Source organism: Bufo bufo, chromosome 8, assembly GCF_905171765.1.
Source record: "Bufo bufo chromosome 8, aBufBuf1.1, whole genome shotgun sequence".
Taxonomy (NCBI): Eukaryota; Metazoa; Chordata; class Amphibia; order Anura; family Bufonidae; genus Bufo; species Bufo bufo.
This window is the reverse complement of record NC_053396.1, coordinates 58,209,129-58,234,407: the sequence shown is the minus strand read 5'-3', so window position 1 is coordinate 58,234,407 and position 25,279 is coordinate 58,209,129. Positions and strand designations below refer to the sequence as shown.

Here is a 25,279-nt window from a genome sequence, read left to right as displayed (position 1 = left end):
TGTGAGTGCGGCATGAGATATGTGGGCAAGACCCGTAGGGAATTACGGGTACGCATAGGTGAACACATGGGGGATATCCGCAACAACAGGGATACCCCAGTAGCAAGACACGTTCACTCTGTCCACGACGGACGTCAGTCCGCCGTCACATTCATAGGCCTAGAGCACATCAGGAAGCCACCACGAGGGGGAGACTGGGACAAAAGGATCCTCCAGAGAGAGTGCTGGTGGATCTTTAAATTAAAGACCTCCCAACCCCTCGGCCTGAACGACCAATTACAATATGGCTGCTTCCTGGGACCTCCCCTATAGGTCAGCTCAGTATATACATTACTAGTACACAGTTTCCTTAAGATTGGCTATCTGCTGTGCGGACCATGTATATATACTGTTCGTATCCTTCTCTTCCCTCCTGTTGTGATCACATGACCTTGGAATTTACCCCGTATTATCTCCATCATGCTCATTCTTTATAAAGTGGTCTCCATTGGTGTCCCCACATATGTCAGATACATCATGGGCTGATTTCTCCAGGTGCAGACCAGCTCTATCTGTGGGCCACTTTGCGACACATCATTATATTCGCAGGTGGATGACACATTTTAGCTATGCCTCCTGTTTGATTGTTTTATTTTCAACCGGTAACGACTGTTTGCTGACAGTTCCCTACCTTAATGTATAGCCGTACGTGTGTTTAGCTTATATTGCTATTACTTCTATTTATACCCGTTATCGGACTGCCTAATAAGTCCCCTTCCTTGGTCCCATGCTGGAGAGGATTGTTATTTTCTTCCCCCCAGCATCGGTACGTATGTTGTCGCAGGGGCTGGACTATCACATATAGCAGCCGCTCCCATACCTACCGCTGGACAGCTACTGCAGCGATCCGCCACGGTCACGCCCCCATCACATGACTTGTATGGGCAGGAGTGACGTGGTGAGTCTGCGCTGCGATGCGGCTGCCAGCTCTATCATCTGCGCATGCGCATCCAAGGACGCGCCCGTCCGCGTCACGTGACACCTATCTAGGCACGTGAGCGGCGGCTGCGCCCACCGCGCATGCGCCAAGTACCTCTCCACCTCACATTTAAATCCCTCAGCGTGCCCTTATGCGCTGTCAGACGATCGGCACCTGCATCTGTAGTGCTGCACCTCATGAGGAGAAGTCTCATGACCCTCACGCCAAACAGTGAGTAACCCCATCTAACATGCCATTGTACTGAGTACCATGCTATGCAACTGCATTCAGGTAATGTGCGCCCCAGACTGATTGTATTACTTTGTATGTGTTTCTTTCACTTCATAGGATTCTGGGTCATCTAGGACTATCTAGTCCCGCTAAGTCTGCGCCACCTTGGTACTCCTGTATTCCCTCCCTCCCCTCCCCCATTTCTGTTTTGACCATACAGATAGGTTGCGAGTGGGGAGGCATATTGTACCCTCTACCCCTGTCCCCTGACGAGTTGTGGGGTCTGCCATAGGCAATTACTTATAGTTCCTTTATCATAGGACACATATAGCATCTCTTTACTCTCCAACGAAACGCGTAACACTAGTGTATGAGATATTGCACATCCATCCACACTAGCGTTTAATCCCCCTCCCTCTTTTTTCATTGGCTGACCCAGGCCATTGGAGCCCCACAGGGCCCTCTCCCCTGTCCTCACAGGGCCATTTAGGGTCATTGTTCCTAGGGCTAGGTTCCGGACGGGGCCACCCCTTGCGGGGATCGGACCCTGTATTAGCAGGCACTTTAGGGCAGCTTTAGGCCAAGTAGGGCAACACCAGGGACAGTTTCTTCCCTGTGGCCCTCCTGCACAAAGTGACCACCACTGGGGGACGCATCCATACGTGTGAACATCTCCCCTAAGGGCATTGGACCGGCCGGTCCTCTTGCCCATTTACCGGTAAGACCTACCCTTATTTTTGCCTCCCTGGCATGTTTTTAGAACACGGCACAAGCCACGGTCTCTAGTATTATCGTTATTTTGTTTATACTTACTGGTCACATCACTCGCGTCCCGTTCCCTCCTGGGACGTGTTTGTTCATCTGACCATTTGTGTCTGTGTTTTGTTTGTCAGGTAGGGGTCCATTTCCCAGTTGGGATTCATAACTATCCTATTAAAAGTTAGGTTTTAAAACGTTACTACCCCTTTTTTTACATTCTCTTGTCTATTTACGAGTAGTTTAGTGGGGGGTGCCTTTGCACTACCCCCATAGGACCACCCTTCATTATTTTCCTTAAGTCACGTACATGTCCTCTACGTGTTAAATACCTCCAACAGATATGGAAGAAATAAGTCACCACTCTCGCTTTTCCCATATTCCTTCCTTATGATGTTACTAACAAAGGATTCCTTCCTTAGATGTTACTAACAAAGACCCCCCCCCCCCCCCCCCATGAAGGCATTGAGCACATCCCACACATAATAAATTATCGTAGAGCTACAATTTGTGACCCAGAAAAATAGAATCTCCTGCTTAATAGAATCATGATTGTCCATAACAGACAGCCAATGGGAATGTAATCTAAACAGGAAACTTCCCATTCTCCTCACCTTGCTAGAAAAATCTTGCAGGGCGAGCGGAGCATGGTCAGACACTGCCCTTTCCTAATATCTCATATGCAATATAAAGCTTAAATAACTGGCATCAATAGAGGCTTGGTCGATTCTAGACATAGACCTCCCCGATTTACTAAAACAGGATGCTCTCCCTCCCCATCCTGAGCCCCCCAAACATCCAAAAATCCAGTTTCCTGACAAAAATCAAGCCAAAGAGGATCCCTGAGGCAACAGGGGAGAGTATCCTTCTCCAAGCAAAAACGGTCCACTTTAGCTTCCATGACACAATTAAAGTCGCCGGAAACTGAACTTAAAAAAATAAAAATAAAACATGTTATAACAATGTCTGTTTATCCTAGGATCTAGAGAACACCAATATTACACATGTAGACATCTTTATTTGACATATGCATTAAATAATGGCTGCAGCATGTTGCATGTTTTAACGCGAGGCAAAAGGGGCAGCTGCCCCGGGCCCAGTTGCTCCTGGGTGGCCCAAGGGAGCTGCCTCTTGAGCCCCGCTGGCCAGTGGCGTAGCTTGGAGGGGGGCGTTGCCCTGGGCGCAACATTCAAGGGGGCGCTAGCAGGGCCACACCGCCAATTGGGTAAGGTGAGGCGATTGCCCCAGGCAGCACGGCCCTGATGACAAATGGGGGGCTGCAGCAGGGCACAGTGAGATGAGCGCTTCCATTGTGGAAGCGCTTATCTCCTTAGTCATCTGTATCGCCTTCCTCAGGACAGCGATACAGATGGATGGGCTGCGGCAGGGCAGGGGAGAGAGAGGAGTCTCCATTCCCAGTTCCTCTGATAGGCTGCAGGCACTAGGCCTGAGCCGTACAGCGCGGGACACAAGCTGGAAGAGGCCTGCATCGCATCGCTGCCAGCCTGATGGAGGTAAGTATAAGTGTTTATTTTTTTTACATGGTACTACTTACTGGCACATGATTGGGGGCGCTTGTTACTGGTAAATGATTGGGGGCAACTGTTACAGAAACATGATTGGGGGGCATCTATGGGGGCACTTGTTACTGGCACATGATTGGGGGCATCTATGGGTCACTTGTTACTGGCACATGATTAGGGGGGCATTTATGGGGGCACTTGTTGGCACATGATTGGGGGTCATCTATGGGGGTACTTGTTACTGGCACATTATTGGGGGGCACTTCTTACTGGCACATTATTGGTGGCACTTTTTACTGGCACATTATTGGGTGGCACTTCTTACTGGCACATTATTGGGGCACTATGGGGGTATCTACTGAAGCCACAAAGGGGTATTTTATATGGGGGAAGGGGGGGAGGAACACTATGGGGGCTTCTACTGAGGCCACAAAGAAGGGGTATTTTATATGGGAGGCTCTGTATAGGGGCATTTTGTACTGGGGCACAATATGGTGGGTACTATGGGGAGAGAGGAGTACTAAGGCTCATCTATGGGGGCACTAAGGGGTATTTTATACTTGCAAATTATGGGGGACACTGAGGGCATCTACTGAAGCACTATATATATGGGGCATATATATGGGGGACACTAGGAAGAAGGGGGGAGGAGCACTATGGGGACATTTACTGGAGGCACTATATAGGGGTATTTTATACTGGCACATTATGGGGGCATTATGGGGACATTAGCTCAACTGGGGGCATTTTTTGCACTGGCACATTATAAGGAGAATTATTACTACTGGGCGGCATTATGATGGGCTTTATTACTACTGGGGGTCTATGAGGAACATGATTACTAGTATGGGCACTATGGGAGCATTATTACTTCTGGGGCACAGTGGGGACATGTTGGGGGCACTGTAGGAGCTCTATTACTACCATATGTGCCTTAGCAGAGAATTATTCCTATTGGTGGGACTTTTGGGACTTCAGAGAACAAGAGGTAGTGCAGTCTAAGACTTAACGTTTAATAGATACTATGATAAAAATAGCGGCTAGATCTTGTGTCCCTGCGAGGTGGAAGTCTGTCTCTCCTCCCTCCATGGGAATATGGATTCAGAAGGTTGAAGAGATACGGAGAATGGAGGAACTCACAGCCTCTTTGAAAGGTGGTAACAGAGCTTTTGTTGCTATGTGGTCCCCCTGGTTCACCTTTCAAGACTCCTCGGAGTATCGGAATTTGCTGGCTTGAGAGTCTCGTCTGGACATTCCTGTACACTTCACTTATCCCCCCTACTTCCTTAATCCTTTGTCCCCTATTTCCCCTTTTGTCCTTGTCCTGTGCTCCCTCCATTCATGTTGTTTGTTGAATTTTTTCTTTTAATTTCATGCTGAGGCCACATCTTCTTTGGCCCTTTGATTTTTGTATAGTTCTTGTCAGATGAATCAAGGTGCTCTATTGTCACCGCAGACTGAATATCATACACAGACTTATGTGTTGTAATGGTTTGTGTATTGTTGGATTATGCTCCATGATGTCAGTCGGCATGGTTCAGACTATTATTTTCTAATGTATGTGATTCAACATGCAATAATTTTGTTACTTTTGCAAAATAGAAATAAAGAATTAAAAAAAAAAAAAAAAAAAGATGCGAACATTACATATAGTGCCAAGTGTGTACACACCACAAACGTGTCACAAACAAAATTTACACACAACAAATATCGCCATGGGGGACCGTAGATGCATGGTCACACCCACACGAACAAGTAACACGATGCTGTCATATAGCTTAGATACATATAGCTGTCATGTGGCTTAGATAGATATAGCGGTCATATAGCTTAGATATAGGTATCATATTGCTTAGATACATATAGCTGTCATAGAGATTAGATACATATACAGTTGCAAGAAAAAGTATGTGAACCCTTTGGAATGATATGGATTTCTCCACAAATTGGTCATAAAATGTGATCTGATCTTCATCTAAGTCACAACAATAGACAATCACAGTCTGCTTAAACTAATAACACACAAAGAGTTAAATGTTACCATGTTTTTATTGAACACACCATGTAAACATTCACAGTGCAGGTGGAAAAAGTATGTAAACCCCTAGACTAATGACATCTCCAAGAGCTAATTGGAGTGAGGTGTCAGCCAACTGGAGTCCAATCAATGAGATGAGATAGGAGGTGTTGGTTACAGCTGCCCTGCCCTATAAAAAACACACCAGTTCTGGGTTTGCTTTTCACAAGAAGCATTGCCTGATGTGAATGAAGCCTCGCACAAAAGAGCTCTCAGAAGACCTACGATTAAGAATTGTTGACTTACATAAAGCTGGAAAGGGTTATAAAAGTATCTCCAAAAGCCTTGCTGTTCATCAGTCCACGGTAAGACAAATTGTCTATAAATGGAGAAAGTTCAGCACTGCTGCTACTCTCCCTAGGAGTGGCCGTCCTGTAAAGATGACTGCAAAAGCACAGCGCAGACTGCTCAATGAGGGGAAGAAGAATCCTAGAGTGTCAGCTAAAGACTTACAAAAGTCTCTGGCATATGCTAACATCCCTGTTAGGGAATCTACGAAACGTAAAACAATGGATTTCATGGGAGGATACCACAGAGAAAGCCACTGCTCTCCAAAAAAACACCTGGATGTTCCACAGCAGTACTGGCAAAATATTCAGTGGACAGATGAAACCAAAGTTGAGTTGTTTGGAAGAAACACACAACACTATGTGTGGAGAAAAAGAGGCACAGCACACCAACATCAAAACCTCATCCCAACTGTGAAGTATGGTGGTGGGGGAATCATGGTTTGGGGCTGCTTTGCTGCGTCAGGGCCTGGACGGTTTGCTATCATCGAAGGAAAAATAAATTCCCAAGTTTATCAAGACATTTTGCAGGAGAACTTAAGGCCATCTGTCCACCAGCTGAAGCTCACCAGAAGATGGATGTTGCAACAGGACAACGACCCAAAGCATAGAAGTAAATCAACAACAGAATGGCTTAAACAGAAGAAAATACGCCTTCTGGAGTGGCCCAGTCAGAGTCCTGACCTCAACCCGATTGAGATGCTGTGGCATGACCTCAAGAAAGCGATTCACACCGGACATCCCAAGAATATTGCTGAACTGAAACAGTTCTGTAAAGAGGAATGGTCAAGAATTACTCCTGACCGTTGTGCACGTCTGCTCTAAAACTACAGGAAACGTTTGGTTGAAGTTATTGCTGCCAAAGGAGGTTCAACCAGTTATTAAATCCAAGGGTTCACATACTTTTTCCACCTGCACTGTGAATGTTTACATGGTGTGCTCAATAAAAACATGGTAACATTTAATTCTTTGTGTGTTATTAGTTTAAGCAGACTGTGATTGTCTATTGTTGTGACTTAGATGAAGATCAGATCACATTTTATGACCAATTTGTGGAAAAATACATATCATTCCAAAGGGTTCACATACTTTTTCTTGCAACTGTAGCTGTCATATGACACCTATATCTATCTAAGCTATATCACAGCAATATCTATATTATAGACAGTGATTTACTTTGTGATGTTCCTGGGGGTGGTTTTGAGCTACCAGCTGAGGCTAATAAAGATCACCTGACGCAGGGCAACAGGCACACTGGTGGACCAGAGGGAGGGCGCTTTGGAATCCATGGAATCTTTCTTCACGGCTGCCGGCACTGATAAGGATCGCACATGAGCAATCCCTCACAGGAGCCGCGGCAGCCAGATACAGAGAGGGGGGTGGGCACCAAAGACTCTGACGTTTCGTTTACAGACTCGGGCCCCTCCCTCAAGCAGGCAGAAGCCTGTTAACGAGACATCACCGCCGGAGCCTGGTGAGTGACATCAGGGGTCACGTGACCCGCATCAGGCGTGTGGAAACACAGCAGAATAAATAATGAATGTACATTAGAAATGTATTTTTAATGAGGTTTTAAGCCACCTTAACATATATTGATTTAACTCGGATAATCCCTTTAAGTTGCAACCATTTAGCATATGATTAGTTATGCAGATTCTTGTCATGTAACTACATTGTTACTGTTTTGCTCCTGCTGGTGGAATAATCTTTTTCTTCTTGTGTACTACAAACTACAACCTGTTCTCATATTCACTCATAGGTCAGTGTGTTATTAGGTTGATTCCCAAGAGAAAGGTCACTGGTTTGAATCCAGGAGCAGCAATTAAGAAGATTTCCCAAGAAACACAAGTCTGGAATGGTGGCCCGAAAAAAGGTGAAAAAGCCTCAACTTCAATATCGTCATAAGAAGCGCCGGCTCGAGTTTGCAAAAAAGTACAAACAGTGGGCAGTAGAAAAACGGGTGATTTGGAGCGATGAGACTGAGTAAATAGACTGGGCTATGTTGGGTTTGGAAGAAACAAGGGAAAAGGGGGTAACAGACAGAGAAATTGAAGGAACTGTCAAGTTCAGTGGAGGAAGCCTGATATGGGGTTGTTTCACAGCCAAAGGCTGGATCAATGGTGGTCTAAATGCTGAGCTATATGTGATTATCCTACAAGATGAGTTACTTCATAAACTCGCGCACTATTGGTCTGAAAAGGACGACATAGTATTCCAGCAGGACAACAACCTGAAGCACACGTCGAGATTGGCGAATAAATAGTTCGATGACAATCAGTTAGAAGTGCTGGATTGGCCCCCACAATCTTCAGACCTCAACCCAATTGAACACTTGGTGGTAGAGTTGAAGAAAAAGCTGTATTCGTCGAGCAGCATAACATAGTAACATAGTACATAAGGCCTAAAAAAGACATTTGTCCATCCAGTTCGGCCTGTCATCCTGCAAGTTGATCCAGAGGAAGGCAAAAAAAATACCTGTGAGGTAGAAGCCAATTTTCCCCACTTTAGGGGAATAAAAAATTCCTTCCCGACTCCAATCAGGCAATCAGAATAACTCTCTGGATCAACGACCCCTCTCTAGTAGCTACAGCCTGTAATATTATTACACTCCAGAAATACATCCAGGACCCTCTTGAATTCCTTTATTGTACGCACCATCACCACCTCCTCAGGCAGAGAGTTCCATAGTCTGGCAGAGAGTTCCATAGTCTATACATCAACATTAGAAATGTGTAGAACAGACCAGGGAAAAGATTTTGGTCGAGACATGCTTGAATCTGATCGAGAGCATGCCTAGAAGGATTCAGGAGTTGTTGAAAGCCAAAAGGTAGATTTCCAAAATACTAACAAAATAATTCAAATTAAAGTATAGAATTTTAGGAGCAAAACAGTAACAATGTAGTTACATGACAATCTGCATAACTAATCATATGCTAAATAGTTGCAAGTCCAATTTATGTATGAGATAGATGGTTTATAAAATTATGGTAGCCTCAGGTTCCAAACTGTAGTGGTTGGTGATATATGGAGCCTAAAAGTCAAAAGTTCAAAACATTGTTACCCTTTGCTCGTCAGTGTATAGTTTTAGGAAAAGATTCAGCAAAACATGTATGGGGTCATTTATCAAACTGGTGTAAAGTAGAACTCACTTATTTGCCCATAGCAACCAATCAGATTCCACGTTTCATCTTTCACAGCTCCTTTGGAAAATGAAAGGAGGAATCTGGTTGCTATAGGCGACTAAGCCAGTACTACTTTACTTACACCAGTTTGATAAATGACCCCAGTAATTTATACATTTATATCTCCTTTTTCTGATATAAATAGAAACAGGCTTCGGTCAACTGTAGAACAAAAAAATGGCGCACCATAGGGTAATAAAGTCTTAAATAATAAGTAGTATCTCCAAAAAATGGAGGCTCACCTGGTGGAGTTGTGCTATATTAGGCACAACTCTAATGTATGTGTCAGGTTGGCCTAAGCCCCTCACGGCGGATGGTATGCAGCCCTGGATGAGTACTTCTGATCAGGGATGTCTGAAATCCCTCAGAAAGCCAGAAGTTCAATAGAGAAAAAGAATATCCCACAGTGCAAAGACCACCCAGTGGTTGGATTAGAATGAGGGTTCTTTTTTATTAAGCAAGCGGTACAACGCGTTTCGGGGATATACCCCTTCTTCAGGTACAAATGACTTGCATACATAAAAGCAAATTGCATACATTTAGATACATTGTAAAAAAAGCCAAAAACAGAGGGGCGGGAAAGGGGGGGGGGGGGCAGTGGGCAGTGCTGGGAAGGCTCTAAAAGCTTGCAAAGGGAAGGGGGGAAAATATATACAGAACTTGGAAAATGTATTTTATTCATTTCTCTTAAGGTCTACAGTCATAAGATCGACCCTCAGAGTGGTGCGATCTCTAATTCTTAATTTATTCGCAAGGGTAATACCTCCGGGAAGCCTGTGTGGGCACAGGACCTGGGAGAGTCATGTGAACCGATCACATGACCTATTGCGTAGCACGTGACCTCCGTCAGCTAGAAACAGCAAGGAGAGTGTGGCCGCATCAGGAGACGGCCGGTCACATGATCGAGCGGCTGCACACGTCACCCCCGTCTCCTAGCTACCAGATGCTAATGCCACGTCAGAAAAGGGGAGTGTAAGGTTTGGTGGGAGGAGGGAGGTTCGTCCGTTCACATCGCACTATAGAAGAGCTAATTACAAGAATTTCATTGTACAATTCAATGACCGTAATGGTGCTATAAAATAAAATACAATCTATAGAAAATGATACTGGTATTTAACTGTTTCAGGGAATACAGTAAATGATACCAGTATTTAACTGTTTCAGGGAATACAGTAAATGATACCAGTATTTAACTGTTTCAGGGAATGCAGTAATCCTCATATACAGTAAAGGGTATTTTGGGTACAGATAAGTTAAATGTAGTACATTGATGCAATAAAAAGTAGGTAAAATATAATGTAATACAATAATTTATGTGGTAAAATTAGATAAATATCGAAAAAAAGACTCTAAAAGGATAAAATGAAAATGATTAAAGGATATATATGGAATGTGGTGTAAAACGTCGCTAAAATTCAGTGGTCCACATAATATTTTACCGTCGTTATATTGACGATCTGATCCTGATTTGGGAAGGGGATCTTTTAACAATAAATAGTTTTAGCGACCATCTTAACTCCACTAACTGGGGCCTAACTTTTTCAGGCACAAGCGATAAGTCTACAGCAGAATATATCGATTTAGAACTAATTACAAACAATGGAACAGTCAACACACGAACATTCTTCCAAAAAGTTGACTGCAACAGTTATTTGGAATATTCAAGCGAATATTTTAGAAAATGGAAGAAAAACATCCCGTTTAGCCAATTCAAGCGAATTAGGCGCAACTGCTCCAGGGATGATGACTTCATCACACAAAGCGGGGTAATTCGATCTAGGTTCCTACAAAAGGGCTATCCAACAGACATTGTAGATGCAGCCTTCAATAAAGCTAAATCATGCAGTCAGAATGTTTGTTAGGAACCAAAAAACAAAATGACCCGAAACATAGCAACACCAATTTTTTAACTACTTATAATAGTAACCGTACGGATATCCGGAGATTCCTGTCCAGACACTGGTATATTCTGAAAAAGGACCCCTTTCTGAATACAGAATTAACTAAACAACCTTCTTTAATTTTTAGAAGAGCCCCAAGTAAATTGAAGAATAGACGGGAACAAGTAGCCAAACCAGTCAGCTCCAGGATACCGGGGAGCTATAGGTGTAATCAATCGAGATGCTTGTGCTGCAGATCCCTAACCTTACGTAATCGACTCAACAAGCATAGATCCAATGTTAAGAAGAAGTTCCTCCAACACAGCGTCTCTAGACATGCCACTCTCCACCACCAAGGCTCTTTTTTCGGGTTTACGGTCACTCCGATTGAACAAGTTCGATCAAACGGATATAACGTTATCCAGACTCTGAGAAAACGCGAGATGTTCTGGATATACAAACTGAATTGCCTTAATCCATATGGCCTAAATGAAGCCTTTGAAATCAATTCATGAAATCCCCCTTTTTACCCCCGCCCCAATATTTATTTCCTCTCCTTTTGTATGGCCCCCCTCCCTCCTTTTATAATGCCACCGTCTAGTACATATGATATCCCTTATACCTTCCTCCTAATCTGCCCGTCCCAAGACATTCACATAAGAATCTATAGATTATCCAGTAAGCTATTCATTACATAGTATTCATCTATCCAATACCAAGTGGACCACTGAATTTTATTGACATTTTACACCACATTCCATATATATCCTTTAATCATTTTCATTTTATCCTTTTAGAGTCTTTTTTCGATATTTATCTAATTTACCACATAAATTATTGTATTACATTATATTTTACCTACGTTTTATTGCATCAATGTACTACATTTAACTTATCTGTACCTAAAATACCCTTTACTGTATATGAGGATTACTGTATTCCCTGAAACAGTTAAATACCAGTATCATTTTCTATAGATTGTATTTTATTTTATAGCACCATTACGGTCATTGAATTGTACAATGAAATTCTTGTAATTAGCTCTTCTATAGTGCAATGCGAACGGACGAACCTCCCTCCTCCCAGCAAACCTTACACTCCCCTTTTCTGACGTGGCATTAGCATCTGGTTGCTAGGAGACGGGGGTGACGTATGCAGCCGCTCGATCATGTGACCGGCCGTCTCCTGATGCGGCCACACTCTCCTTGCTGTTTCTAGCTGACGGAGGTCACGTGCTACGCAATAGGTCATGTGATCGGTTCACATGACTCTCCCAGGTCCTGTGCCCACACAGGCTTCCCGGAGGTATTACCCTTATGAATAAATTAAGAATTAGAGATCGCACCACTCTGAGGGTCGATCTTATGACTGTAGACCTTAAGAGAAATGAATAAAATACATTTTCCAAGTTCTGCATATATTTTTCCCCCTTCCCTCTGCAAGCTTTGAGAGCCTTCCCAGCACTGCCCACTGACCCGCCCCTTTCCCGCCCCTCTGTTTTTGGCTTTTTTTTACAATGTATCTAAATGTATGCAATTTGCTTTTATGTATGCAAGTCATTTGTACCTGAAGAAGGGGTATATCCCCGAAACGCGTTGTACCGCTTGCTTAATAAAAAAGAACCCTCATTCTAATCCAATCATTGGGTGGTCTTTGCGCCGTGGGATATTCTTTTTCTCTATTTTTCTGATATTAAGACCACCCCGTGTAAAACAATCAGTGAATGACAGCTATCTCTGTATACACACTTACACAGATAATTCTATTTATCACTTAAAACACCTCCTTTGGCCCGAGTTAAAATTTACGGTACACTTTGATTTTTTCAAAATACCTTTTTTGAACACTTGGGTCATAAAAGGCCAAGATGGCAAATGCACCACAGACCTGCACACTAAAGATACAGACCGAAACAGTTTGCTCAGCTACGAGAGTAACCATCCACCGGCTACTAAAAGGTCTTTACCCTACTCACAGTTCCAAAGGGTTAATAGAATTGTCAGTAATCCTTCTACCCGTAAAATCCGTCTTGATGAGATGACCAATAAGTTTAGGCAGAGAGGATACCCAGAATGGTTACTTGAACAACAAAGAAACAAATGTGAAACAGCACCAGTAGGTAGATTAACCGTGTAAGGGCAATTATTAATAAACATTGGAATGTAGTGACTAGGTCCTATCCGCAGATTCTAGCGTTTCAAAGCCCCCCCATGTTATGTTACAAACGGGCAGGCAATTTGAAAGATAAAATTATTAGAGCGGATATAGGCACCAACAGAAAGGGCCCCCGACAAATGGTATTGTCAACTGTCAGGAAAGGCACCTTCTCTTGTTTAAGCTGCATCCATTGTTCTAGTATAATAAAAGGCCGTTATATTTCACATCCACACACTGGGGAACAAATTCCAATAAAGGGACATTTTACCTGCAATAGTACTTTCATTGTATATTTGTTGAAATGTCCATGCGGCCTTTGTTACGTAGGCGAGACTACAATGCGCATGAAGGATCGCTTTGCAAAGCATAAGTCAACAATTCGCAATTAAAATTTACTATTGCCTATCCCGCTGCATTTTCATCAACAGAGACACAATGTGTCTCAACTTCGCTTTCAAATTATCGAAGAAGTATTGCCACCTCGAAGGGGAGGTAATAGAGTGGAGTTGTTACTTAAACGTGAAGCTTACTGGATTCACCGCCTACAAACGATGACACCCAAAGGGTTAAATCGAGAGTATGCGGTGACCAGTTTTTTGTAATGTTTCACACTCTAATAGAAGGCATTATTGTTTGATTTATCCTCCGTGCTTGATTTATGTAACTTATATTCTGTTATGTGTCTCCGCAGTGTAATTGATTTATTGCGATCATCGATGAAACAGAAGGATCGTAACCATTAATGGCATTTTTGTTTGAGATTAGATGTTAGTAAACCATTTCAGTTACCTTGTAAACATGATGTCAGAATCATATGACTTGAATGCTTCTATCATGTGATCGAGGGCGGGCTATTTAAATACATGCCTATGTTTATTTCTATGCAACTTGCTGCTCATTTGTGTTTGACAAAGGCACTTGCATTTGCCGAAACATGCGTTACTTTCTCTCATGAGTGGCGAATAAAGAATCTACTATTACATCGCAAGGAGTGCCGGTTCCGTTTTTCTATTGTAGTGCCATTAACCACCTCAGCCCCCCTAGCTTAAACCCCCTTAATGACCACACCACTTTTTACAATTCTGCACTACACTATTTTCACGGTTTATTGCTCGGTCATACAACTTACCACCCAAATGAATTTTACCTCCTTTTCTTCTCACAAATACAGCTTTCTTTTGGTGGTATTTAAATGCTGCTAAGATTTTTCGTTTTTCCGATATTAATCAAAATAGGCTGCAATTTTCTCAAAAAAAGTGTATTTTTAACTTTCTCTGGTTAAATTGTTCAAATATAATTACATTTCTATACAAGTTTGTGTCAGAATTTATTGTGCTACATGTCTTTGATTAAAAAAAATCCAATAAGTGTATATTTATTGGTTTGCGCAAAAGTTATAGCGATTACAAACAATGGTACAAAAATGTGAATTTCAGCATTTTGAAGCAGCTCTGACTTTCTGAGCACCTGTCATGTTTCTTGAGGTGCTAGAATGCCAGGATAGTATAAATACCCCCCAAATGACCCCATTTTAGAAAGAAGACACCCCAAAGTATTTGCGTAGGGGCATGGTGAGTTCATGTATGATTAAAATTTTTTTCACAAGTTAGCGGAAAATGACACTTTCTGAGAAAAAAATAAATAAAGTTTCCATTTCTGCTAACTTCTGGCAAAAAAAAAATCTCTCACAGACTCACTATGCCCCTCAGTGAATACCTTGGGGTGTCTACTTTCCGAAATGGGGTCATTTGTGGGGTGTGTTTACTGTTCTGGCATTTTGGGCGGGGCTAAATTTTGAGCAACCCTGTAAAGCCTAAAGGTACTCGTTGGACTTTCGGCCCCTTTACGCACCTAGGCTGCAAAAAAGTGTCACACGTGGTATCGCCGTACTCAGGAGAAGTAGGGCAATGTGTTTTGGGGTGTATTTTTACATATACCCATGCTGGGTGAGAGAAATATCTCTGTAAATTGACAACTTTGTATAAAAAAAAATGTAAAGTTCAAATTTACAGAGATATTTCTCACACACAGTATGGGTATATGTAAAAATACACCCCAAAACACATTGCCCTACTTCTCCTGAGTACGGCGATACCACATGTGTGACACTTTTTTGCAGCCTAGGTGCACAAATGGGCCCAAATTACAATGAGTACCTTTAGGATTTCACAGGGCATTTTTTACGCATTTGGATTCCAAACTACTTCTCACGCTTTAGGGCCCCTAAAATACCAGGGCAGTATAAATACCCCACAAGTGACCCCATTTTGGAAAGAAGACACCCCAAGGTATTCCGTGAGGGGCATGGCGAGTTCCTAGAATATATTTTTTTTGGCACAAGTTAGCGGAAAATGATATATATATCTTACAAAGTCTCATATTCCACTAACTTGTGACAAAAAATAAAATTTTACATGAACTCGCCATGCCCCTCACGAATACCTTGGGGTGTCTTCTTTCCAAAATGGGGTCACTTGTGGGGTATTTATACTGCCCTGGTATTTTAGGGGCCCTAAAGCGTGTGAAGTAGTTTGGAATCCAAATGCGTAAAAAATGCCCTGTGAAATCCTAAAAGTAGATCAACTCGTTTACCTTGCGATCCTGTGAACGCGCGTTTCTGTGAGCGCCCGTTCACAGGAAATCTCGTGTCTCGCGAGATGACGCGCCGATGCGTCCAGGAGAAATAACCTGGCCGCCCGCAGGACGCATCCCTGTGTTAGGCGGTCGGGAGGTGGTTAAAGGGCAGTGATGTAAAATTCCCAGGCCTATGTGCCTTATTTCCAACGGTATTTGTCTGTAATATATTCATATATTTATATTGTGAAAATGACTGTTATAACATACAGTCATGTGAAAAAATTAGGACACCCTTTGAAAGCATGTGGTTTTTTGTAACATTTTTAATAAATGGTTATTTCATCTCCGTTTCAACAATACAGAGAGATTAAAGTAATCCAACTAAACAAAGAAAACTGAAGAAAAGTCTTTTCAAGATCTTCTGTAAATGTCATTCTACAAAAATGCCTATTCTAACTGAGGAAAAAGATAGGACACCCTCACATGTATTCCCTCTTAAATTGGCTCAGATCTCACACAGGTATATCACACCAGGTGCACATAATTAGTAGATCGTTACTCTGCATGTTGAATGAGGCTTGCCCTATTTAAACCTCAGACATTTAGTTTGGTGTGCTCCTGACTGTTGAAGTGAGAGTGAGCACCATGGTGAGAGCAAAAGAGCTGTCAGAGGACTTCAGAAAAAAGATTGTAGCAGCCTATGAGTCTGGGAAGGGATTTAAAAAGATCTCAAAAGATTTTGAAATCAGCCATTCCACTGTCCGGAAGATAGTCTACAAGTGGAGGGCTTTCAAAACAACTGCCAACATGCCCAGGACTGGTCGCCCCAGCAAGTTCACCCCAAGAGCAGACCGCAAGATGCTAAAAGAGGTCTCCAAAAACCCTAAAGTGTCATCTCGAGAACTACAGCAGGCTCTGGCTACTGTTGATGTAGAAGTACATGCCTCTACAATCAGAAAGAGACTGTACAAGTTTAACTTGCATGGGAGGTGTGCAAGGAGGAAACCTTTGCTTTCCAAGAGAAACATCGAGGCCAGACTGACATTTGCCTTAGATAAAGTTGACAAAGACCAGGACTTCTGGAATAATGTTCTTTGGACAGATGAGTCCAAAATTGAATTATTTGGACACAACAGCAGAGGACATGTTTGGCGTAAACCAAACACAGCATTCCAAGAAAAGAACCTCATACCAACTGTGAAGCATGGAGGTGGAAGTGTCATGGTTTGGGGCTGCTTTGCTGCAGCAGGACCTGGTCAGCTCACCATCATAGAATCCACGATGAATTCTACTGTGTATCAGAAGGTGCTTGAAGAACATGTGAGACCATCAGTTAGAAAATTAAAGCTGAAGCGGAACTGGACCATGCAACATGACAATGACCCAAAACATACTAGTAAATCAACCAAAGATTGGCTGAAAAAGAAGAAATGGAGAGTCCTGGAATGGCCAAGTCAAAGTCCAGATTTGAATCCCATTGAGATGCTGTGGGGTGACTTGAAAAGGGCTGTACGTGCAAGAAACCCCTCAAACATCTCACAGCTGAAAAAGTTCTGCATTGAGGAGTGGGGTAAAATTTCCTCAGACCGATGTCGAAGACTGGTAGATGGCTACAAGAACCGTCTCACTGCAGTTATTTCAGCCAAAGGAGGTAACACTCGCTATTAGGGGCAAGGGTGTCCTATCTTTTTCCTCAGTTAGAATAGGCATTTTTGTAGAATGACATTTACAGAAGATCTTGAAAAGACTTTTCTTCAGTTTTCTTTGTTTAGTCGGATTACTTTAATCTCTCTGTATTGTTGAAACGGAGATGAAATAACCATTTATTAAAAATGTTACAAAAAACCACATGCTTTCAAAGGGTGTCCTAATTTTTTCACATGACTGTATTATATAATATATTACACTATATTGTAATCACCCAACTTTTTTTTTTTTTGCATAAATAAACTAGTTAAAGGATTTATCCCATAATTAATGCAATGAATGAAAATCAGACATCATATACTATAGTACATGACAGTCTCTTTATAACAAAGCTAGAACCAGCCCTGTACCTCACATGGATCCAGATATATTAACGTGCATTGCTCTGCTAGATTTATTACAGACTGCCAGCTCAAGGGAGTGTCTCTTCTGCTGCAGTTCAGGAGGCATGTCTTTTCAGCTGGAGATCCCTCCCTATTACAGCTCAGGAGGCAGCTGAAGAATGAAACTGAGCTTGTGCAGCCTTCTCAGTGAGCAGCACACAGGAATAAGAAAAGAAAAAAAGCAGGTGGCGCTATACAGTGAATAACTTAGTGGCTTTACAAAATATTTAATTACATTCGGTTACAAAAGTATTCAGATCCAGATGCTGCTTTGAAAACTGCAGAATATTTTTTGTGGGACAACCCATTTAAGGGGAAGTTTACCCAGAACTCTTTTGAAACTCCAGAGATTCCAGAGACCTTTGAGTTGAAATAGTATTGTCAGCAGAAGGAGAGGTGAAATGGCTGATCTCCTGAAACACGTAGATGAGGTTTATTTATAGTTCTCGCTTTTAATTGCAATATAAGGGTACTTTCACACTAGCATTTTTATTTTCCGGTGTTGAGTTCTGTCACAGGAGCTCAATACTACTGATCAGTTTTATCCTAATGCATTCTGAATGGAGAGCAATCTGTTCAGGATGCATCAGTTCAGTCCCTCGGCATGCTGCAGTTTTCTATCTGGCCAAAAATCCTGAACACTTCCCAGAATGCCGGATCCGGCATTAATTTCCATTTAAATGTATTAATACCGGATCTGGCACCTTTAAAAATGCAAAAAAATAAAATAAATACTGGATCCGGTCAGCAGCGATGGAACTGCCTGCCAGAATCCTCTGCTGCAAGTGTGAAAGTACCTTTCCTTTACTTCTATTAAGAATTTTTTGGGGGGGGAAAGTATTCCTTTAAATGTCTACTACTGTCTATATGCACTACTGAAGTCAATTGTTTATTCCTTAACAGAACTGTACCAGAGATTCTGAGTTACAAAGCACTGCAGCCCCAACACAAAGGCATTTTTTGTTGGAATTTTACCTTTAAGTAGTTTTCCATTTTCATGCACAGTGAAAAGTTATGCTACTTTCTAATATACTTTGTTTCAATTCCATAATTTCAAGACACATGTTTGCTGTTGGTTAAAAGAAGCTGAAATCTTGTACAGACCTAACATTTTCACAAATGAGATATTACCATATTTGTACAAAATTCTCTGTACTTAATACAATAACAGCACGTCTCTTTTCTTTCTTAAAACCCTGCTACAATGTATCAGTGTAGGTAAAATATCAGTTAAATGTCCAGACAATTTAGCCCACAGATTGTTGAAAATGGAATTACATGCTGACAGCAGATATGTTGAAATGGAGAGAGGATAACACAAAGTTGTGACTTGCATTTGCCGTAATCCTTAAAGGTAATCTGCATTGAATAATAACTGCACTGTTACTTTAATAAGCACTGCATGCTCGTTACTGCCATGAAGTCTGCATCAAGACATTACGCATTATATCAGTTTGATTATAATGTTACAATGTTGCTAATCTCTAAAATAGATCTGCTACAGATATCTGAGTTGCAGCAGCGGTTTCTCCCCATTGTAGCTTATGTAAACATAATTATTATATGGAATGTATAATGTTTGGTGCTTTATATGTGAATATCCATATAAAAAAACAAAACAAAAAATAAATACTCCGTTTTTCACACTACCCACCGGAGCAGACATACCAGGCTCCATATGCTGCTTCGAGGCCCCTCTGGTCTCTGAGGACGGGGCTATACACCATTTCTTAGTGGAAACTGTATATAGCTGAATACACACCACATTTGGGGTTTACGTTCAGCATTTTTCCAACATGTACATCTAAGGCTATTTTCACATTAGCATTTTTTGGCAGATCTGTCATGGATCTGCAAAAACGCTTCCATTACAATAATACAACCGCATGCATCCGTCATGAACGGATCCGGTTGTATTATGTCTTTTATAGCCATGACGGATCCGTCTTGAACACCATTGGTGTCCGCTTCCAGAGCGGAATGGTGACTGAATGGAGGCAAACTGATGCATTCTGAGTGGATCCTTTTCCATTCAGAATGCATTAGGGCAAAACTGATCAGTTTTGGACCGCTTATGAGAGCCCTGAATGGATCTCACAAACGAAAGCCAAAACGCCAGTGGGAAAGTAGCCTAACATGGTCATAGCCTTTAGCCAGACATATGCCAAAAGTGTATTTTTCTGGCATGTGCTTGGTTGTTAATTGTTGTTTATTGTTCTTTTATTGATAAGAACTTGAAGACAACGCCTCCTTCGTCAGGTCTGAGCTGATCCACAGAAGTCCTCTTTTTCCTCTCCGATACAAAGCACAGAATACTTGGGAGGCTGATCCAAGTGCACATTGGGCAAGGACGGGGGCAGCAGCGCAGACAGGAAACCTATATACGGCAGAGGTCGGTACATAACATGTTCATAGAGCTGTTGTGCCTACTCACAACAGCATAAGGTGAGCGCCCAAACTATGTGTCTAGCACTCCAGAAATCCCAGTGATATTACACTAGAGGCATGGCCTCTGTCTTCTGTTTTCTCTTATCTGCTTTAACTGTACAGACAAAATAGTTGATCTTACACATAAGCAACTTTACGTTTAAAATACACTAACTTTAACATAAGATGGATATAAAATAGGAAGACTCTTGAGACTTTCAACAGGTAAAAAAATGGCAACATTATAGTGTATATATGAGACTTTGGTTCAAATAAATTCTCATTCTTGTCCCTGTGTGTTTGTGCACATGCATATAAATAAATAAATAATACAGCATGTATAGACATATAATTATATATACAGTGGATATAAAAAGTCTACACACCCCTGTTAAAATGTCAGGTTTCTATGATGTAAAAAAATCAGACAAAGATAAATCATTTCAGAACTTTTTCCACTTTTAATGTGACCTATAATCTGTACAACTCAATTGAAAAACAAACTGAAATATTTTAGGTAGAGGGAAGAAAAAAAATATAGAAATAAAATATGGTAGTTTAAGGGTGTGCACAATTATGCAAATACTTTGTTGAAGCACCTTTCGATTTTATTACAGCACTCTTTTTGGGTATGGGTCTATCAGCATGGCACATTTTGACTTGGCAAAATTTGCCCACTCGTCTTTGCAAAAACACTCCAAATCGGTCAGATTGCGAGGGCATCTCTTGAGCACAGCCCTCTTCAGATCACCCCACAGATTTTCAATCGGATTCAGGTCTGGGCTCTGGCTGGGCCATTCCAAAACTGTGTGAAAGTAAGAGACCCCCCTGCGCTCCTATTGTTTGGATGTGTGAATCTACCTATAAAGGAAGATCCCGCTGCTTGATGTCCGGCAAGGAGCTATTGTCCTCCTTGTGTTCGTATGTTGCCATGGGAACCGGCTGAGATATTTAAACCTCCGAGGTACAACTAGCAGACTAACCCTGACAAAGGAGCCCGATAGGCCCCGAAACGCGTAGGTAGTTTTTTGTCCTATGGAGGTCCCTGTACTCCCAACGGTGACATCACCGAAAGCGGTTACCCGCACAACAGACTTACAAGCTCCCTCGCGCCGTGCGTGCTTCCGGCCAGGGCCGCGCTGCTGCTGGTAGGTGAGCAAGGAGGACGCCAGGATTTAAAAGGACAGCACCAATATAAAAACAATACAGAATAGACAAATAGTGAGCGACACATCGGATTACCCACCAGGGGATCACTTTGGATGAAATACAAGGTATAGATTGTATTACTACTATCATCATCATTTTTTAACCCTTGCTTTCACCGTTTAATATCTAATTCACAGAGCTAATGCTTGTATTCCTTTATTCTCTTGTTACACTCACCGTCTGACTACATGTCCAGATCCTAATAATATTACAAACTTACCCTTGTCCAGCTGACCTTTGAAATTAACCCCTCACTTGTTCAGGCTGGCACTAACTGATGGTACTAATTTAAAGGATTAGCTGTTTTTATTGTGTACGGGTGACATACCATTCCAAAACTTTAATCTTCTTCAGGTGAAGCAATTCCTTCGTTGATTTGGATGTATGCTTTGGGTCGTTGTCATGCTGAAAGATGAAGTCCCTTTTCATGTTCAGCTTTTTTAGCAGAAGCCTGAAGGTTTTGTGCCAATATTGACTGGTATTTGGAACTGTTCATAATTCCCTCTAGCTTAACTCCTTAAGGACACAGCCTTATTTCACCTTAAGGACCAGGCCATTTTTTGCAAATCTGATCAGTGTCACTTTAAGTGCTGATAACTTTAAAACGCTTTGACTTATCCAGGCCATTCTGAGATAATTTTTTCGTCACACATTGTACTTCATGACACTGGTAAAATAAAGTTAAAAAAAAAAATCATTTTTATTTATAAAAAAATATACAAAATTTACCAAAAATTTGTAAAAAATTGCAAATTTCCAAGTTTCAATTTCTCTACTTCTATAATACATAGTAATACCTCCAAAAATAGTTATTACTTTACATTCCTCATATGTCTACTTCATGTTTGGATCATTTTGGGAATGATATTTTATTTTTTGGGGATGTTACAAGGCTTAGAAGTTTAGAAGCAAATCTTGAAATTTTTCAGAAATTTTCAAAAACCCAATTTTTAGGGACCAGTTCAGGTCTGAAGTCACTTTGTGAGGCTTACATAATAGAAACCACCCAAAAATGACCCCATTCTAGAAACTACACCCCTCAAGATATTCTAAACTGATTTTACAAACATCGTTAACCCTTTAGGTGTTGCACAAAAGTTATTGGCAAATAGGAATGAAATTTGAGAATTTAAATTTTTGGGCAAATTTTCCATTTTAATACATTTTTTCCAGTAACAAAGCAAGGGTTAACAGCCAAACAAAATGCTATATTTATTGCCCCGATTCTGTAGTTTGCAGAAACACCCCATATGTGGCCGTAAACTACTGTACGGGCACACAGTAGGGTGTAGAGGTAAAGGTGCGCCATATGGTTTTTGGAAGGCAGATTTGGAAGGCAGATTTTGCTGGACTGGTTTATTTACACCATGTACCATTTGAAGCCCCCCTGATGCACCTCTAGAGTAGAAACTCCATAAAAGTAACCCAATTTTAGAAACTACGGGATAAGGTGGCAGTTTTGTTGGGACTATTTTTAGGGTACATATGATTTTTGGTTTATCTATATTACATTTTTGTGAGGCAAGGTTACCAGAAACAGAAATTCTGAAATTTCATCTCCATTTGCCAATAACTCTTGTGGAACACCTAAAGGGTTAACGACGTTTGTAAAATAAATTTTGGATACCTTGAGGGGTGTAGTTTCTTAGATGGCGTCGCTTTTATGGAGTTTTTACTCTAGGGGTGCATCAGGGGGGCTTCAAATGGGACATGGTGCCAAGAAAAAAGGCCATCAAAATCTGCCTTCCAGAAACCATATGGCGTTCCTTTCCTTCTGCGCCCTGCCGTTTAGTCACACAGCAGTTTACGACCACATATTGGCTGTTAACCCTTACTTTGTTAATGGAAAAAAAAATATTAAAATGGCAAATTTGCTTTTTGGCACCGTTTTTATTTTTTACCGTGTTCATCTGAGGGGTTGGGGGAGGGGGTATTTTTAAAGAGCTGATTCATATGGACGCAGCGATGCCTAATATGTCTACTATTTATTTATTTATGTTTTTCACTATATTATCTTTTTTATAAACAAAAAAAAAAACATTTTAGTATCTCCATAGTCCGAGTCATTTTTTAGCCGATTATCTTAGGTAGGGGCTCATTTTTTGTGGGATGAGAGGACTGTTTTATTGGCACTATTTTGGGGGGGGCATATGACTTTTTGATCGCTTGCTATTACAATTTTTGTGATGTAAGGTGACAAAAAACCTTTTTTTGCACCGTTTTCATTTTATTTTTTTGACCGTGTTCATCTGAGGGGTTGGGGGGGGTATTTTTATAGAGCAGATTATTACGGACGCAGCAATACCTAAAATGTCTACTTTTTTAATTTATTTTAGTTTTACTAAATAATATTTTTGAGATTTTTTATTTGATTGTTTTAGTGTCTCAAGTCTGAGAACCAGTTTTTTATCCGATTGTCAGTGGCTAAATTGGGATATAAATTTAGTACTCCATGGAAGTGTGGTATTCCCTGAAGCAACCGTCAATGCAGAGGCCTGGATGATCGGGGCACGTGTCACACTGAGTGGTGGTGTTCTTCCGTATGCCCCTCCTGCGACACTCTGTATAAGGGACCACACCTGGAAAGTGTTGGCCAGGGAAGATCCGGGCGCCTCCAGTTCTCGAGGTACTCCGGCTTGCTCTTTCCCGGTAAGAAAAGATAAGGGCCTTGAGGACTGCCTCATAGAACTGAAGGAAGGTCCCTGTGTTGCCAGCGCTCCGGGACAGCACAAAAGAGTTGTACAAGGCAACCTGCACCAAGTAGACTGCAACTGTTTTGTACCATGCCCGGGTTTTGCGCATGGCGTTATATGGCTTGAGGAGTTGATCAGAAAGATCAACTCCTCCCATATACCGATTGTAGTCGACGATAAAATCGGGCTTGAGGACCGTTGCCGCGGTACCTCGCACAGGGACAGGGGTGATGCAGTTACCATGAATTGTGGACAGTACAAGGACATCCCTCTTGTCCTTATATCTGACCAGCAACAGGTTTCCAGTGGTAAGGGCACGGGTCTCACCCCTGGGGATAGGTACCTGGAGGGGGTGGATAGGGAGGCCGCATTGATTTTTCTGCACGGTCCCACAAGCGGACGTGGATCTGGCGGCGAGGGACTGGAACAAGGGGATATTAGTATAAAAGTTATCCACGTACAGGTGGTAACCCTTATCTAGCAGTGGGTGCATAAGGTCCCACACAAGTTTCCCGCTAACACCCAGAGTGGGGGGACATTCTGGGGGTTCAATACGGGAATCTCGCCCCTCGTACACACGAAACTTGTAAGTGTACCCTGAGGTACTCTCACAAAGGGGAACATACTGGCGGAAAATGAGTCTCCCCTTGAACGCAATGAGAGACTCATCAACCGCGACCTCCTTTCCAGGTACATAGGCCTGTACAAATTTGGCCCCAAAGTGATCGATGACCAGCCTGATTTTGTACAGGCGGTCATAGGCAGGATCACCTTGGAGGGGACATGCTGCATTATCTGAATAATGCAGGCATTTCCGGATGGCCTCAAACCGGGTACGTGTCATGGCCGTACTGTAAAATGGGGTCTGTTAGAGGACGTCCCCACTCCAGTAATGCCTGACATGTGCCCATGTCCCCATGTGCAGCACGAGGCCCCAAAATGCCCTCATCTCGGCTGCACTGACCGGGGTCCAACCACCGGGCCTAGCCAAAAAGGAGCTCGGGTGTTGAGCAACAAACTGTTGGGCGTACAGGTTTGTTTGCTCCATCATTAGATTTACAAAGTGGTCGCTGAAAAAAAGACTAGTCGTATTCAGTGAAGCCCACTGTGGAAATCTGGATTCCTGGTTGGCCTACAAAATCAGGAATTACGGGCTCAAAACGCTCTGGGGTACACCATGCAAGTTCACCGGCAGGGGGCTCCGGTGGATTTAACTGGTGGGCCGGAAAACT

The 25,279-nt window shown here is 42.1% G+C and overlaps 1 long non-coding RNA gene across 1 annotated transcript in view; it reads left to right on the top strand.

The window, feature by feature from the left end:
* Positions 1-9,275, top strand: part of LOC120977753 — a 28,128-nt gene extending 18,853 nt beyond the window's left edge. Inside the window, exon 3 of the long non-coding RNA XR_005773954.1 lies at positions 9,266-9,275. This is a non-coding gene — a long non-coding RNA (uncharacterized LOC120977753). The remainder of the gene's footprint in view (positions 1-9,265) is intronic.
* Positions 9,276-25,279: the final 16,004 nt, after the last annotated feature.